The sequence below is a fragment of the Ursus arctos genome, unplaced genomic scaffold, assembly GCF_023065955.2.
Source record: "Ursus arctos isolate Adak ecotype North America unplaced genomic scaffold, UrsArc2.0 scaffold_7, whole genome shotgun sequence".
Lineage (NCBI taxonomy): Eukaryota > Metazoa > Chordata > Mammalia > Carnivora > Ursidae > Ursus > Ursus arctos.
The window spans coordinates 66,222,892-66,239,434 of NW_026623089.1; the positions used below are offsets into that span (position 1 = coordinate 66,222,892).

A 16,543-nucleotide genomic window follows, 5' to 3' on the forward strand; every position below is an offset into this window, starting at 1 on the left:
GGTTAGAACCCCAAAAGTCTGCTGCTGAGTCCCAGGCAGCGGTGAGAAGCCGTAAGGTGGTGTTCAGGCTGTGGATTCTGAGCCAGACCAGCTTCCGTGAGCTTGCACTTGGACTCTAATTGTATGATCCTGGGTTAAGTGTTCTCACCTCTCTGTGCTCTGTTTTCTCATTGGTAAAACGGGGATATGATATGAATGGAGCTGTACAAGCAAGATAATGGGGTTCTCCCACTTTGCTTGTACTCTGACCTGCTTCGTCAGAAAACCGTTTTCCCCGCGTCTGCAGCTCAAAGGGATTTAATACCATGGGTCTTCACTTGGTGATTTCAATTTGGAATCCTTGGGTTCAGAAGCCTGTGAGTGACATAACTTATCTTGAAAATCAGAGTAGGGGATAAAAAGAATAAGAGTGGCACAAAGCATTCAAATATGGACAGTGAGAGCTTCATGGGAGTACCGAATCGGGTCGTGAGCTGAGCACTTACCCAGAAAATCGAATCTCCTTGGCCCCTGAGCTCCAGGCTGAAGCAGGCTGGCTCCTTCCTCAACTTGGGGAAAAGGTTTGCGTTATAACAGACGCCTCTAACCAGCTCTGTTCTTTTCGTCTTGGATTAGGGATTTGGAGACAAATAAAATGATATAGACTGGCCGAACTTCCACCACCTCCCTGGAAGGGGAAGGAAGTAGAACCCAGAAATGTGTTCCAGAAAGCATTTTAGCACAAATTCTCCCTTTTCATCTACATTAGGAGCTTAATCGGTTTGTTCCTATCAACTCCATAAGGAAGTAGATGGGCTTTGGGTCAGTTCTCTAGAAGCAATAAGGATCCAATTTGGACACCAGTTCCAGGCGGCTGCTCTCTGCCTTACTCTCCAGGCAAGCTTAGCTGCACCCAACCCCTCTAACACACACTCCCCAAGCTGTCCCTTTGTTATTATAATAAATTCCCAGCCTTTCTGAAGGTGCTCTTGGCTGGTGGGGAAGGGGAGGAAGTGTGGTCCTGAGTCCTAGCCACGTTCAGTGGTTCAGTGAGCAGACTGCTCCCTCCAGGGGCCACCCACTGTGTCCTCCCACTGCTGGGGACAGCAGGCCTCCAGAGAGGACCTTGGCTCTCGCCAAGGCGGGGCGTGGAGCAGAGTTGCCAGAGTGATAAACACTGCTGTCTGTCAAAAGTCTCTTCCCATAATGATAGTTTTGGGGAAAGAGCTGCTAGGGCTGGCAGCTCGTCTCTCACACCTGACCGGAATTCCATCAGCCACACCAATCTCTCTCTGTCTCTCAGTGATCACTCTGTTTTTTCTCCTTTCCCTTTCACGCTGTCCTTTTCTTTTAGCCACGTTGGCCCAAGAGACAGAAAATCCATCTTGTTGAAGATTTCTCCAATTCAGAAGCCTGTGCAAGCAGGGATGGTCTCTGGCATGTCAGTGCGTCAGGGACACAGCCTGCCTTCCAGTGGCGGGAGTCCAAAGCCAGCGCTGGCGTGGAGAGGTTGCTGGGTGATGGAATTGAGAGATTCCAAAAGGCCCCATTCTCCAAACTAGCACCGCCTGTCACTGTCACACCACCCACAGTGTTATCATTACAAGTGTGTCCCGTGGATACAAGTGTCTTCCGGAGGAGAGAGCATAGCACAGGGAAGCCAGAGAAAGCCAGGTCCACCACCCACACGAAGACAGGGCAGATGGGGCAGTGGGGTCCCTACAGACAAGCCTATGGCTCCTCAAGCTTGGCCCAGGGCTCTTTCTTTCCTTTTTTTTTCCTTTTCCATTTGTTTGGTTTTTTTTTAGAGAGGGGGAGGGACAAAGTGGGGAGGGGGCAGTGGGAGAGGGAGAGAGAGACTCTTAAGCAGGCTCTGCCCAACGTGGGGCTCGATCTCACGGCCCTGAGATCATGACCTGAGCCGAAATCAAGAATCAGACACTTAACTGACTGAGCCCCCAGGTGCCTCCAGGGCTCTTTCTGTTGTGTCCCACCGTCATTGTGGAAATGAAGACCACCACCCCCACCGCCCTGCCCTTCCCATAAGCTCATGAATGCTTTTCCCTAAGACATTTTGTATTTAGGCGTTTTCCTGTTGGGATTCTCACTGCACACAGGTTAAAGACTCTGGGCTCTGAGTGCCTGCGGCCTCTCAGGACACAGATCAGTTCTGAGACTGGGACAGGAAATGGGGGGCACCCAGATGAGGTTGGGGTAGAGTGAGCAGCATGAAGCACCCCGAAAGAAATCTACAGAGACGTGAGATGCTAAGCAGAAGGGGTCCCGGGGCAAGTCGCCCTAGGGTGGAGCCCTCCTCCGGGCTCCCACAGACCGAAGCCCCGTTAACGTCCTCAGCCTGGGGACATCCTCGTCATTGCAGCCACTGAAGGAAGGAGACAGATCTGCGATTCCGAGGGAGGTCCCATTACTCCCAGCAACCTTCCCACCACGAGGCCAGTTCCCAGCCTGCCTCTTCCCCCTGCTGGCTCCTTCAGACACATCCATGTCGGGCTCTTTCCCAGCAGTCTCTGTGGAAGACTTCCGGAAGGGCCAAGCAGGACCGGTGGGGCAGGGCCGTTGTTCACGTAGGAATTTGTGGCGTCTCCTCACAGGAAAGCCCGCTCTTTGGAGGGCGCAGGGTGGCAGAAGGGATCAGACTGGGTGACCCGACAGGGCAGGGAGCCCATCTCAGCTGGCACGTCCTCGCGTGAAGTGATTCGCCTCCCACGTTACTGTGAGCAATCGGTAAAGCTATTTGCAGGAAAGGCTGGCGCCCTCCGTCCCCTGTCCTGCTCTTCCACGACCAGGGAGTGGCTGGAATGGCCGCGTCTGCCGAGGGAATGCGAGCGAGGAGTGAACCGGCCGTGAACAGCCACCCCAGGGCCTGTGAGTCCAGTTCAAAACCGGCTCTGCTGTCCTCCTCGTGATCCCTCTCGCGCCCGCCATCAGCCAGAGCTGACCACAGGCCAAGAAGAAAGAAGGGCCTGGAAAGGTTAGTGCAGTAAGGCCAGGTGGCCTGAGTGACAATCGTCAGGCCAGCTTGCCTTGTGCCTGAGATACAGTCATGCTGAAAGGTATTAGACTCTGAACAAAAAATGTACTTTGGGACACACAGTAATACCAAGTGACACGTGCAGAGCCCTTGGGGTAGACGCAGGAAGGGCCACCGTGGGTATTAGGTCCCAATCCCCAGTGTCTGAGCCACAGGCCCACAGGGCGGGGCCTCAAGCCACAGAGGGTTCTCCAGACCTGCAGGCCTAACGGAATCGGCCCTGCTGCGTTTCCACGTGGCTTGGGACTGCCTATCCCCTTCCCCTTTCATTGTGCCCCTTTCAGAATGAGAACCTTATAACTGTTCTTCTGTGCCTGTCCCACTGTGCGCATTCTGGGAAGAGAGAACTCCTTTTCTAGTTTTATAGATACCCAGTTCAGATGATGTGATCTGGAACTTTTGGTGAGACAGAGACGAGATGTTTCAGCCTGAGTGGAAGCTGTCACGGGCTGAGCCTTTCCGGGATGTGGGTGAATACATTTTGCACGTGGGAGAGACGGGACTCTTCGGCAGCCAGAGGATGGACCACGGTAGGCTGAATAATGCCCACCCAACGATATTGCGTCCTCATTCCTGGAGCGTCTACGTGAGGGAAAAGGGTCTTTGCAGTTGGGACTCACTTCAGGATGTTGATGTGGAGAGATGATCCGAGATGGTCCCAGGGGAGCCTCAGTCCAATCACCAGGGTCCTTACGAAAGAGAGATGGAGGGAAATGTAACACACGGAATAGAAGTCAGTGAGAAGACGGAGTCAGAAACCAGAGGGACGTGACCACCGGCCAAGGAGCAGCCAGCAGAAGTCACGAGAGGCAAGGAATGGCCTCTCTGCAGAGCCCCTGGAGGGCGCCGGGCCCTGCGGACACCCCGGCTCACGCGGCTGGCCTCTGGGATCCTGAGTGAGTACGTTTCTGTTGTTTGAAGCCACCAAGGTGTTGGGCATTTGTTACAGCCGCCCTAGGACACGAGTGCAGAGCTTTACAGAGCGTGCTCGCAGACTCTGTTTACCCCGCTTGGTAATGCGGACGCGCTGCTCGGCAGCTCCGGGCCCCGGGAAAGCGCTCCACTGTTGGGCCTTAGGACTGGACCCTTACCGTCACCCCCTGCAGTGGGCCATCTTCTCTCTATAAAAGATGAAGAACCCCAGGCTCAAGATCAGAGCAAACAAACGGGGCCCGGACTGGGATCCAGAAGTCCTGGCCCCACTAGCACACTTCTTACCGCACAAGCGCTTCCTTCCTCCTGCGGGTGCATGGCCTGCACTGTGATGCCCAGGTCCTGCCTCCACCTCCCCAAAGCCAGGTTCAGCCGGAGGGGAAGGTGTGAGAGGCAGGAAAAGGGCTGGAGGTGCCCGCCCTGCTTACAGCCGCCCTGTCTGCGCCCGGAGGGGCCCCCGGAAGGAGAGTCTGCTCCACCTTCTTCCACACCGTCCTCTGTGTCTCCACATGGCGCATGAGGTCCTGTCCCTGCAGGGGGCACTTCCTGACCCGACCGGCCACATCCTCCTAGGCTTGAACTCCCAGGGCCGCGAGCAGGTGCCTCTCCGGAGACCATGCCCCTGTTCGCGGGGGTTTACCACTTGCGAAGTTCTTCTACGATCTCCTTTAGGTCGTGCCCCCCCACACCCACAGGGAGAAATTAGAGCTCATTTCCTCGACTCGGAAGCACAGAAGGCGTTCTCCACGCGGCCTTCCATCCGTGCATTTGGGGGGACAAAGACAGATGCTGGTGCGTGACCTGCCCCCGAGTTCCTGCTCTTTCCATTACAACCTGCTCCCTCCGCTCTCCTGCAAGGCCAGCCCCACAGAAATGGAGCCCCGGGTGTCTGTCAGCACCGAATTTATTGAGAAGCTCCTTAATGTCTCCACTGCCCTGAAGTCTCCCCACGGCCTGGAATCCCCGCCGCAGCTGCTTTCTGTGGCTTCCGTAACAAATCCTGGCAGCTCAGACAGTGCGAACGTCGTGTCTTCGAGTCTGGACCTCGGAAGCCCAACGCAGGGCCCGCTGGGCTAAAATCAACGTGTCTGCAGGTCCGTGTTCCTTTTTGCAGGCACCGGGGGAGGATTCCGCGGCCACGTCTTTCCCAGCTTCTAGAACTTGTTCGTGCCCCTCGACTTGCAGCCCCTTCCATCTTCAGCGGCTGCAACCCTGCGTCTCTTACCCTTCTCCTCCCCCGAGAGCACACTTGGGAAAGTCTCTCACTTACAGAGACCCTTGTGATGACACTGGCTCCCCCGGATCATCCAGAACAATCCAGTTCCTGACCCCAGCTCGGCTGACCAGCAACCTCGACTCCATCTGGTACTGAAATTCCCATTTGCCACAGGAGGCGAGGCGTTCACAGGTTCCAGGGACAGCTGTCTTCCAGGGTCATTATTCCTTCTACTGCTCCTTCTGTTAAGACACCATGTCTTTTTTCTTTTTTTAAGATTTTATTTATTATTTATTTATTTATTTATTTATTTATTTATTTAGAGCATGTGAGCAGAGGGGAGGGGCAGAGGGAGAGAGAATCTCAAGCAGACTCCCATCCTAGCGCAGAGCAGACGTGGGGCTCGATCTCACACCCCTGAGATCATGACCTGAGCCGAAATCAAGAGTCTGGATGCTGAACTCACTAAGCCACCCAGGCGCCCCGAGACACCGTGTCTCAATAGGCATGACTAAAGGGAGGTGTCCCCTGGGAGGGCTGACACATTCACTGCCCACGCACATTGGCCCACTGGTCACGAGAGGGTGTTGGCAACAGAACCGTGAGAGACTGGGATCCTGGAAGGGCTGCAGAAGACGGGGGGCCTAACGCTTCACAGATGATAGACTTTCTGTAAATCTGGAGAACTCTATGGACCTTCGTCCTAAAAAAAAAAAAACGGCATATACATTCACAGAACAATGCTTTCCTTTACAGCGGGAGCCCCCATGCCTGCCCTGTAACTGAAAACAAAGGAAAACATCCTCCTGCCATGACCTGTCATCAGTAGGTCTTAATCAACCTTCTTGACCCTTGCCAACCACTTCCAGCCTGTTCGTTCGCAGGGCCCTCTGCCTCACTCCTGTCTGGGCCCTGCTCTGCATCCCTGAAGTCCTAACTTTCAACCGTCCTGGCCTCCAGAACCTTCTTTCAGGTTTCTATAGCACTCTGCACTGAACCGTCCCCTCCGTAAACGGTGGCTCCCTATGTCTGCGCCTCCCTCCTCCTGGCTGCTGGGGAGGCAGGAACCGGGGTCTCACTGGTGTTCCCAAGCTGCCAGTTGGGAAATAGTTAAAACCCACGTCCTTGATTTATGCAAGATTCTTCTGGAAAGACTGGCTGAAAGAATTAAAATGAATGATAGCAATTAACTATTTCACATTAAACCATTAACGGAGACAGTTTATCCCCCTCGGAGGGCTGGGGGCTTTTATCTTCCATCAGAGATGCTTAGAAGACAAAGCACAGATTTCTAAGGTGTGAGCGATGGAGGGAAGGGGCATCTGGGCTGGGAGGACTTTCAGAGTCTCTCAGATCACATAGGGCCTGCAGTCTACACCCCTGGGGCCCCTTCCAGCAGGAGCAGATTTTCTTCTGACACCTTCCTATTTCAGTGCTAATCATCAGATCACGGGGAGACCCTGATCGGTCCCTAAACCTGTGCTGCCAGTTCTTGGCAAGAATAATGTGGACCATTCTGGAAAGATTACCTTGTTTACCCTTGTACGAAAGATGCCCAGAGGTAGACACAGGATCCTCTTTGTCCCTGGTTCCACACCCGGGCACCTCACCGTGTGCAGGGAGACACCCTGCTGAGTCACTTGACTAAGCCAAGCAGACAATGCTTCGTGTCCAGCTGCCACGTGACCCCCTCATGGTTCTGTTCTCTTGTTGTTTTGTAACACGGGATGAAACATTTTAATCTGATGGTTTCACATAATACTACAGGGAACACGTCCAGCTCCACGAGTTCCCCTCCAGTCGTTAAGGAAGTTCTCAGAAATAACCCGATTTGCCAGAGCCCGGCCCCCTGCCCGTGAGAGGCCGAGGGAGCAGAGTGGGCAGAGCACGCGGGGTCCGCTCTCCTGTCATTCCTCGTGGGTCCAGTTCTGAGCACAGCTCTTCTAATCCACCAGCTCCTAGGGCCCAAACCACAGGCCGGTCTCCTTCCCCGCACTCTCTGAGGAATCACAGCCATGGATAATGTTCCCGCCAGCTCGGGTGCAGAAGTCCCCACGGATGGTCCCAGGCTTGGAGTCCGCAGGGTTGGTCTCCCTGAGCATCACGTGGCCTGTCTTCGGCACCTTCAGCCCCTCCCAGACCCTGGCACCCACAGGCCCTGAGTGCAAGCACCTTGCCAGGCCGGCAAAGAACACACGGTCCTTCAGGTGCACATAGTGTTGTTCCTTGAGAAGGTCTGCAAAAGCCTGAATTAATTTCCTAGCAGTGAGGCAGAATCTCTTTGGCTTAAAGCACTTGAGGCCCACGCTGTGCTGGACCCATCAGGCTGGATAGCAATGAAGGAGCTCTTGGCCACCGTCCCCTCCGGCCGCTTGGGCTGCACCCGTCATGGTTCTGTTTTCTGATTTTTTTTTAATTTTGTTTTATCCTGATAAGAACACACATGAGATCTACCCTCTTAACAAGCGTTGGAGTGTACAAGACCGTATTGCTGACGACAGGCGCCGTGTCGTACGGGACGGCTCTAGAGTTGCTCCTCTTGCTCAACTGAGACTTTATGCTTGCTGATGAGTAACCCCCTCTCCCAGCCCCCGGCGACCCCCAGTCCGCTTGGACTGTGACTGTGACCAGTGGAGGCTCCTTAGGCGGCCATGCCTTGTATTACTGCGCTTTGCCTGTCGTGCTTTGCAGATATCTTGTCTTTTTCAAATCGAAGGTTCCAGTCTCCAGTGGAGGCAGCGCCGTCGACGTGGTGGGAACAGCAAGAGAACTGGAATTAGGAGTGGAGCCCGACGATGCGGCTTCAGGGCTGCGATCTCGTGCTCAAATTTTAACGGATGACCAGTTGCTTCTTAGGGATGAGCAGAGAACGCGGCTTCGTGAGCGGGACTCTCTGGCGAGGACGCTGTGACGTTCGCTGGAATGCACACAAAGGATTCAGAACGTCGCAGACGCTCCAGTGGTAAAGCAGCGGCAGGCTTGGAGAGGACCGACTCCGATTCTCAGGGAAGTTCTACTGCGGGCAAAATGCTGTCAGACAGCACCGCGAGCCACAGAGAAACCATCCTTGAAAGGAAGCGTCAGTTGATGCGACAAAGTCATTGCTGTCTTCAGAAATGGCCACGGCCATCCCAGCCTTCAGCGGCCACCACCCTGATGAGTCAGCAGCCACCAGCTCCGAGGCAAGGGGCGCCTGGGCGGCTCAGTGCGTGAAGCGTCTGCCTTGGGCTCAGGTCGTAATCCCGGGGTCCTGGGATCGAGTCCTGTGTGGGCCTCTGCCCCTCCCCCCTGCTTGTCCTCTCTCCTGCTCTCTCTTAAATAAATAAATAAAATCTTCAAAAACAAACAGAAAAAACAATATCGAGGTAAGGCCCTCCACCAGCAAAAAGATTGTGATTTGCAGAAAGCTCAGATGATGGGATTTTTAGCAATGAAGTTTTTTTCAATTAAGGTCCACACATTATGTTCTTAGACAATACTGTTGCACACTTAATAGACTCCAGTCTTGTGTAAACAGAACTTGTATCTGCACTGCGACACCAAAACACTGATTGGACTCACTTGTGATATTCACTCTATGGCAGCGGTCCCAGGAGAGAACCTGCCAGATCTCCCAGGTGTGCCTGGAGAAGTGGGATCCTGACATATTTGCTTCTTCTGTGTCCAGCTGATTTCACTCAGCATAATGTCCTCAGGGTTCCTGCACGTTGTCACATGGGGCAGAGTTTTCTTCTCTTTAAAAGTTGAATAATATTCCATCTTATGTATAGACCCCATTTTCTTTATCCACTTGTCTGCTGGCGGACACTTGGGTGGTTCCACCTCTTAGTTACCGTGACTAATGCTGCAGTGAACATGGGGGTGCGAATCCTTGAAGAACCAGATTCATTTCTCTGAATAAATACCCAGAACTGATTGCGGGATCATTTGGTCGTTCTGCTTTTAATTTCTCCATAGAAGACATACAAATAACCAACAGGGATATGATAAAATGCCAACAGCACTCATCGTCAGGGAAATGCGACTCAAAACCACAGTAGGATGTCCTTTCCCACCTGTCAGGATGGCTATTGTCAAAACAAGAAAAGACGGCGTGTGTCGTGGAGAATGTGGAGAAACTGGAAACTCGTACACCTTGCGTGGGAAAGCAAAACGTTGCAGTTGCTGTGGGGAACAGCCCAGAGGAGCCTCTGTTTTCCACTTTTTGTGGGTCAACACAGCTTGAATCCTAAGGTTTAGTAAAACCTTTTGGTTTGACTTGGAGGCAATCCCTCTTCTAAAGCACTTGGACACCTCCAGCCCGCTTTGGGCCCTGGGTGTTCCCCATCCTTCTCCATAAAACCCACCATGTTTTGAGCACCCACCCTTGTGCTGTGAGACTTGCATACACGAGCAAATCTGAGGAGAAATTGTCCCTTGTTACCAGAAGGAACGGTGGGCAGTCCACGAACGGGGTGGCTGGTAAAACACAGACTCAGAAGAAAGTACTTTCTTAGGGTTCAAGAGGTGTGCTCAGTAGGGAGGTGGGGAGGGGGTGGAGATCCTACAGCCGTTCTGCCCTCCTGGCTCCTCAGATCTAGATAGGGGAGCCACCTGCCCCTTTCTGTCATCCCCCCCACTTCCCTGGACCTGTAATCCCTTCGTTCCCCCCACGCTCCCCCCCCCCCCACTTTAAGCTGGACTGTCTGTCCACATTGGGATCTTTTCTTTTTTCCTTTTTTTTCCCCATTGGGTTCTCTTGCTGCTTGGGGGTGGGGTAGGCAGGAACAGGGAACATGGGAGAGGCCTCCTCTGGGATCCCATCTTTTAGAAGGTCTAACTTTCACCCCAGAAAGATTGGCCTCTCCCTAGAATGTGTCCTGCACGTTCTGCATGTCCCCTGGTAATGAATGGTTTCCCTTCTACTTGGCCTTCTGGTACCAGACGGACCCGTGTATGCCAGGCCCTGGGACAGGGGGAAAGGCCGAGTGGGCCCCGTCTTCCCACCCTGACACTCTGTAAAGCAAAATCACTGTGTCCGTTTTACAAGTGAGAATAGTGAGACCCAAACAGGCTAATAGCTTGCTAAGTAAAAAAAAAACAAAAAACAAAAAACAGTCAGGAACCCAACCCAGAACTTTCCTTCAGAAGCACCACACACCGTGGGCCACGTGACTCATCTCTCTCTCTCTCCCTTTTTTTTTTTTTTTTGGAAAAATATATCTAGTGACACAACAGGTCTTCTTGCCACTACACATATCACATCTGGGATTGTTCTAGAATCCTCTTCCTGAACGAGCCATGGTTGCTTGTGAGACACAATCAGAGGGTTGTGGCTGGGACTCCTGGGCCCTCCGCCCCCCGGGCACTGCAGACCATCAATAGGCAGTGGGAAGCGAGGGCATCATGGCGACCCCCGAGGTTTCCCTGTGCAGGTGGCTTTCCCAGGCTGGACCTTGATGGCTTCTGATCCACAACATACCAGAAAGCGAAGGATGAAATCTCAGAGATAGAAAAGATCCAGAATGGGACGTCTGGGCCAACTTCTGGCACACTGTATTTTAGCAAAAAGACATCATCTATCTATCTATCTATCTATCATCTATCATCATCTATCTATCATCTATCTATCTATATCTATCTATCATCTATCATCATCTGTCTATCTATGCAATTTTAGCAAGCCGATTAGGGATTAATGTCTTACTTGCTAGCCTTTCCTGGGCTAACGAGGGGCACATGTACCAGCGGCCCCAGAGCACCCGCAGATGCGGCCGGCGTGCTGGGAAGCAGGGCTTGAGCTGGCTGGGAAGCAGGGCCATCCCTGGATCGGCACTGACCTCCCGCCTGGGTACAAGAAGCAGGGTGATGGAGAGCAGGGGGCCGGCAACAGTGCTGACCTCCTGCGTGCCCTGGGGTTGTCACTCAGTGTTCACCTCCCCGACATCGTCCCAATGTCCCTAGAAAGGAAACCAAGCAGGTATTCTTATCCCCGGAAGCCGAGGCCCAGAGATGCTGCTGACTCGCTAGCATGAGCGTGGACAGCCCGCATCTGGAGAGGCTGAACCCCGAAGTCGGGTCCATGGAGCACAGTCTCCCAGCACTTTCCACCACGCAGAGGGCGAGGCCATGCTGGAGGAGCAGGACCTAGTGGGGTTTCCAAGGATTAGGTCTGCTCGGCTCCCTGCTCTGGGGTGGGGGGGCTGGGGGAGCTCGCACCCCTCTCCTGCACCAGGCCCGTCCCGGCCCCTCCAGTCACCTGGACCCTGGGCCTCCTGGGCTCTGGGTGGCCTCCTGTATGGGTGGGTCCTGTCCCTCCCCAGAGGACCTTCCTCACTGCTCCATGCTGCCATCTCCCATGAAGCAGGTGGTACTGTGTGGCTCCTTGGCAGGGACACAGGGGAACCGCAGGGAACCCCGTGCAGCTCTCTGGAAACCTCCAGCGTGTCTGAGCCCCGTGCTGAACCCACCAACTCTGCGTTCCCCTTGGTTTTTTGGGACTGCTCCCCAAGTGGAAGCAGATAGGGCCCCGTTTTCACATCCTCCAAAGTCCCAATCAGAAGCCAGGGCCCACTGGCCTCCAGGCAGGGATCCCCGGAGAGGAGGGGACAGTTCTGGGAGCTGAGCTCCTCCAGAGCCGGGTCCATACAGGACCGCAGCAGCTTGTCCACAGCAGCCCTCAGAGCCTGTGCTGCGGGCTGGACACCCCTCTGCTGGGCCACAGTTTGCTCTCCCCCTGGTTTCCAACTGTCCAGGTTTGGCTCCTGGGAGCAGGACAGGAGATGAGGAGGGGAAGGAGAAAGATAAGGGGCTACTTATTCCCCTGGCCCCCGGCAGGGTGGCCTCAAGGCTGCTCCCACCCCACCCCTTCTTCTCCCTCTCTGTCTCTGCCTCTCCCCCCTCTCTTCCCTAGTCCAGGAACCACTTCCTGTCCTGGCCCCTCAGGCCAGGTAACCCCCCTCCCACTGCTCCCTGCTTGTTTGTGCTCACGTTCCGGGTCTCCCGCAACAGGGGATGAACCACCTTTGTCCCCCTGGGCTGCTCCTGTCCTCCCTGACCAGCCCCCCATTCTCGCCCCACCACGGCCGTGTACAGCCCTGCAAGCCCTGCTCTCCCTCAGGCACTGTGCTCTAGACCAGCAGTCCCTAACTTGGCCGGGGTGTGACCAGCATCCCCATGTGATCCCAGTGGGCAAGGCTGAGGATGGGCTGCAGTGGGTCCCCCATGCTGCTCGGCTGACTCCCTCCTTGGAACACGTTTCGATCTGAGCCTCCGAACCTATCCTGACCCGTCCCTCTGCCCCACGCCCCGGCAACCCACAAACCCTATTTCTTCTTTTTTCCAAACACCTGCTATCTTTTAAAATGCTGCCCGACCACCTTTTCCTTTCTTGTGTCCTCTCCCTACTGCTCGACTGTAAGCCCCAGGAGGGCAGAGGTCTCGGTCCTGTGGGCTGTCCCGAGAGGCCTGGCGCCTAGTCGGCACCCGGGATGCGTTTGCTGGAGGAATGCCGGTTTCAGCAGCAGGGCCTTTCCCTTTCCCGGCCCCGTGACATGAAGGTTTTATGGTCTCGGATAACCTGCTTATTGTTCTCTCCTTGCTCGGGATCAATAGAGACTTTGTGTGTCCTGTTTACTGTGTATCCACGGTGGCTAGAACACTGCCCCATCCCAAACTCAACACAGTTGTTGAGTGAGCGCGGCACCCTGTACCCGCATTTGAGGCTCATAAGGTGTCCTCTGCTGCCCTCTGCTGGCCAGACATGGGAAGGGCGTCATCTCAAAGGAGGTGGACACATTCCAGGAAGGTGGGGGGTGGACCAAAAATTTGGTTTGGAAGATGATTGAACCAAGGTCAGACCAGGTGGTTAAATATTTCTCTTTTGTCATTGTAACGCTGTTGACCTCAGAGAAAGCCGACTACATCTTCTCACTCTCCCAGCCCTCTACAGCCCAGAGCAGGGTGACAATCCTTCTGGATGCCTTTCTGTTATCTCCAGGAATACGCTTATCTTGCAGATCATGGGTCTCAATTTTGGGGTTTGATTACTCATGGTCGCTAGACTTTTTGTCCTGGTTGGATGGTGAATGTGACCAAAAAGTGACTGCTACCACAAGGCTTACCACAGGCTGCCCGAGGTCAGGTTACTGCTAAGGGCTGGGGCCCCCCGGAGAGGAAGTCCCTGACAAATCTTACTCCATCTTTCTCTAGTTCCTGGGACTGGGGAGACGGGGGTGTGCCTGGTGCAGGAAATCGTGTGTTCAGTTGTCCTTGACTTCTTCAGGAGCAGGTTTCTCCCTCCAGATTTAATCATTTCTCCTTTAGGCACAAATTTTAACACAGGTGGACCTTACACTCTGGCCGTGTAACATCGGGGTGATTAAACGGGGGCGCAGTTGTTGGGCCTGTACTTACTGGCCCAAGACTCTCCCAGTGGCAAATCCCACAGCCTTTGGCCCAAGAGGAACCAGTGTCACACAGGTTCACTCCGTCAAATAAGCACATTCATCGTGTGACGTAACATTCACACCTGACCTCTCTCTGGCCCGTACAGCTCTCCTGCACTAATTCCTCTAAAAATATTCTGCCCCAGTGACAGAACATGGTTCAGCCAATGTATCCCCATTTCTCCGTGAGAAAATACAGCCATTGTTCCTTGATTATTTTTTCATATACTGTTATCACTCTGGTGACAGGAGGTATTTGTGTGTGTGTCCTCCCACTACTTGATAGTCTTTGATGGAAAAGACTGTTCTCGTTCATCCCCAGGATCTAGTGGTTTAGAAGAGTTCAATAAAAGTTTCTTTAATAAATGCTCTTTGGTCCACTTCCCTCTGCTGTTCCCTCTCTCAAACCAGAAAGCAGCTGTTGGATTTTCTGAGTATTCCCATGAGCCCCAAGGGATGGCATGGCAGGCCGGGCCCCGAGGGTCAGTAAAATAAATCCTGTCATCCGTTCCTGGCTATAAAGGGTCTTCTGTCTCCTTGTTGAAGCCTCACCTCTTTCTCGGGGGGCTCTGTCCTCGTGATGTCTTTGATACAAAGGATCACCTCCCCCATCCCTACTTGAGAGCAGGTAAGAGTCCCTGTGGGGCAGTGAGACTTCAGAACCAGGATGCCAGAGAACAGAAAGGAAGGACCCAGATACTAGGAGGAATATCCCAGACTGTCCCCTCCACATTGAGGGGAAAGTCAGGGAATGACTCCAGGGCTCACCAAGGTTCTGTGGAGAAGCGGGAGGAGCAGAGGGACAGAGAGAGAGGGGAGAAGGGGATGGCAGAGGGAGGTGGGAGAAAGTGAGGGAGGGAAAAAAGAGAAGGAGAGAAATTTGCAGAGAGAGGAGTCAGAGGCAGAGAGATGTAGAAAGGAAAAATGGAGGGAAGAGACAGAAAGATGGTGGTGGAGGGAAGTCACCACGATGGAAAGTGATCGCCTCAGGGGTCAACAACACATAATGAAGTAAAGGTCAATTCATGGCTTACTGAAAAGTTGGGCAAGCAAAGATCTGAAATCTTTAAAATTTTAAGAGTGTTTGAAAATTATTTTTGGACAAAATCAGAGAGGGAGGCAAACCATAAGAGACTCTTGACTCTAGGAAACAAACTGCGGGTTGCTGGAGGGGAGGTAGGGGGGATGGGGCAGCTGGGGGATGGGCATTAAGGAGGGCACGTGATGTGCTGAGCACTGGGTGTTATACGCAGCTGATGAATCACTGAACTCTACCTCTGAAATTAATAATAGTAAAAAAGAATTATTTTTGGCTTACAGAAGAACTTAAAACACAGCCAGTATGTGCTGTGATGTTGTAATTCTGAATTGAAGTTAAAAAGCACATGCTTCTCCAAATCTTTTTATTCCTCTGTAATGAAGTGTAAAAAGAACCCCGGAAAGTGGGATCTGACATTTTGCTACAGGAAGATTTTCTACGTTAATGACGATTCCCACCTTCTGGCCTTTTGGGATACTACCACCAAAGCCAAGCTCAGCGGTGGCCCCTCTGCTTTGTTGATGCCCCCACACATCCTAGCTTTTAATCATAAGCATTTTTCCTTGCATCTCTCACTTTGCTCACAAGGACCTACATTCTGATAGCCGATGCTCTCCCCAGTTTCATGCTTCCAATTCCAGAAGCTTCTGTAAAGGGGGAGGATGACAGGCAGTGGGGATGGGAACAGCTGAGGGAGAGCCAGGCTGCACAATCCGGCCTCTGATGGTGGAGACCCTTTGTTCGCACCTGCCCCCCATCCCCAACATGAACAAGGTGGGAGAGGGAGATAGAGAAGGCCCCCACGGGAAGCCCCCTTTCTCCAGGATCAGCAGCAGAGTTGAGAAGGCTCAAGTGTCTGGCCATGCCTGTGGCCCCTGGGGCCCCCCGACCTGCCATCCCTCTTTACATTTGGGAGAATTCGTAGGGCGGGTTCGCCAGGCTTTGCCCGACCTCTGCTATTATTCATGATGCTTTTCATGAATTTCCTTCATCATATCCTCCTTCCCCCAGAAGAAACCACCAGAGAGAAGCAAATGCAATATATCTGATTGCATTTCAAAGTTGCTGACTGTAGACTGACTTTGCTAAAAAATAAAAATCACATGAGATATCAGAATTAAATCACGTATGTGTGTGTGTGTGTGTGTGGGTATACCATACTTCATGTTTTAGAATTCAGAACTTAGCTCATGATACACAGAATTTATAAAAATTTATTGCATGTCTTAGTGTGAAATCAAAATCTTGACAGAAGGGTAGGCTTTATCTTCACAAAAGGGATGAGGATGTAGTTGTGTGAGATCCCCTGAGGGCTACATAAGTGCAGTTCATAAGATTAAAATTTTGTTCCTAAAGATTCTTAACTGAAAACCATAAGGAAAAACAAGATAACGTAATGGTGCAAAGAAATTTTCAAATAAACCAGCCATCTTTTCAGATTACTTGACATGGATTTCCCTGGTGCTGATGGCTGCTACCCCTGAACGGAGAGGACGTGGGCACCTCCATTTGAGGAAGAGGAAGAAGGTGAGCAGCTGGGAGCTGGGGGCATCCTGTGAAGAGAGGCCATCGTCTTCATACTCAGGTTCCTTCTTCATCGCAAACAGCCTCTGCCCAGGAACCCAGGGGTCAGGGCTTTGCTTCCTGGCTGTCTTCTGCTCCCCTTCAGTTGAGATCAGGGTGGCCGGCTGGGGTGTCCTGCTCAAGCCCACAGCCTGGGGTTAAGGCCACTTCCTGCCCAGACAACGGCCTCTGGGACCTTCCAATGTTGCGAGCTGCCTCTGGTAGAAGACATTCAGTAACGAGCCGAGTGGTCCCTGCTCTCTGAGGAGTCGTGTCCCAGAGTCGGGCAGCTCTAGACACTGGAACTCGCTCTCCCCACTGAGTGAGGACTGACT

General features: G+C 53.0%; 1 pseudogene; it reads right to left on the reverse strand.

The window, feature by feature from the left end:
• Nucleotides 1-7,087: 7,087 nt before the first annotated feature.
• On the reverse strand, nucleotides 7,088-16,243 carry LOC113259279 (uncharacterized; annotated as a pseudogene).
• Nucleotides 16,244-16,543: the final 300 nt, after the last annotated feature.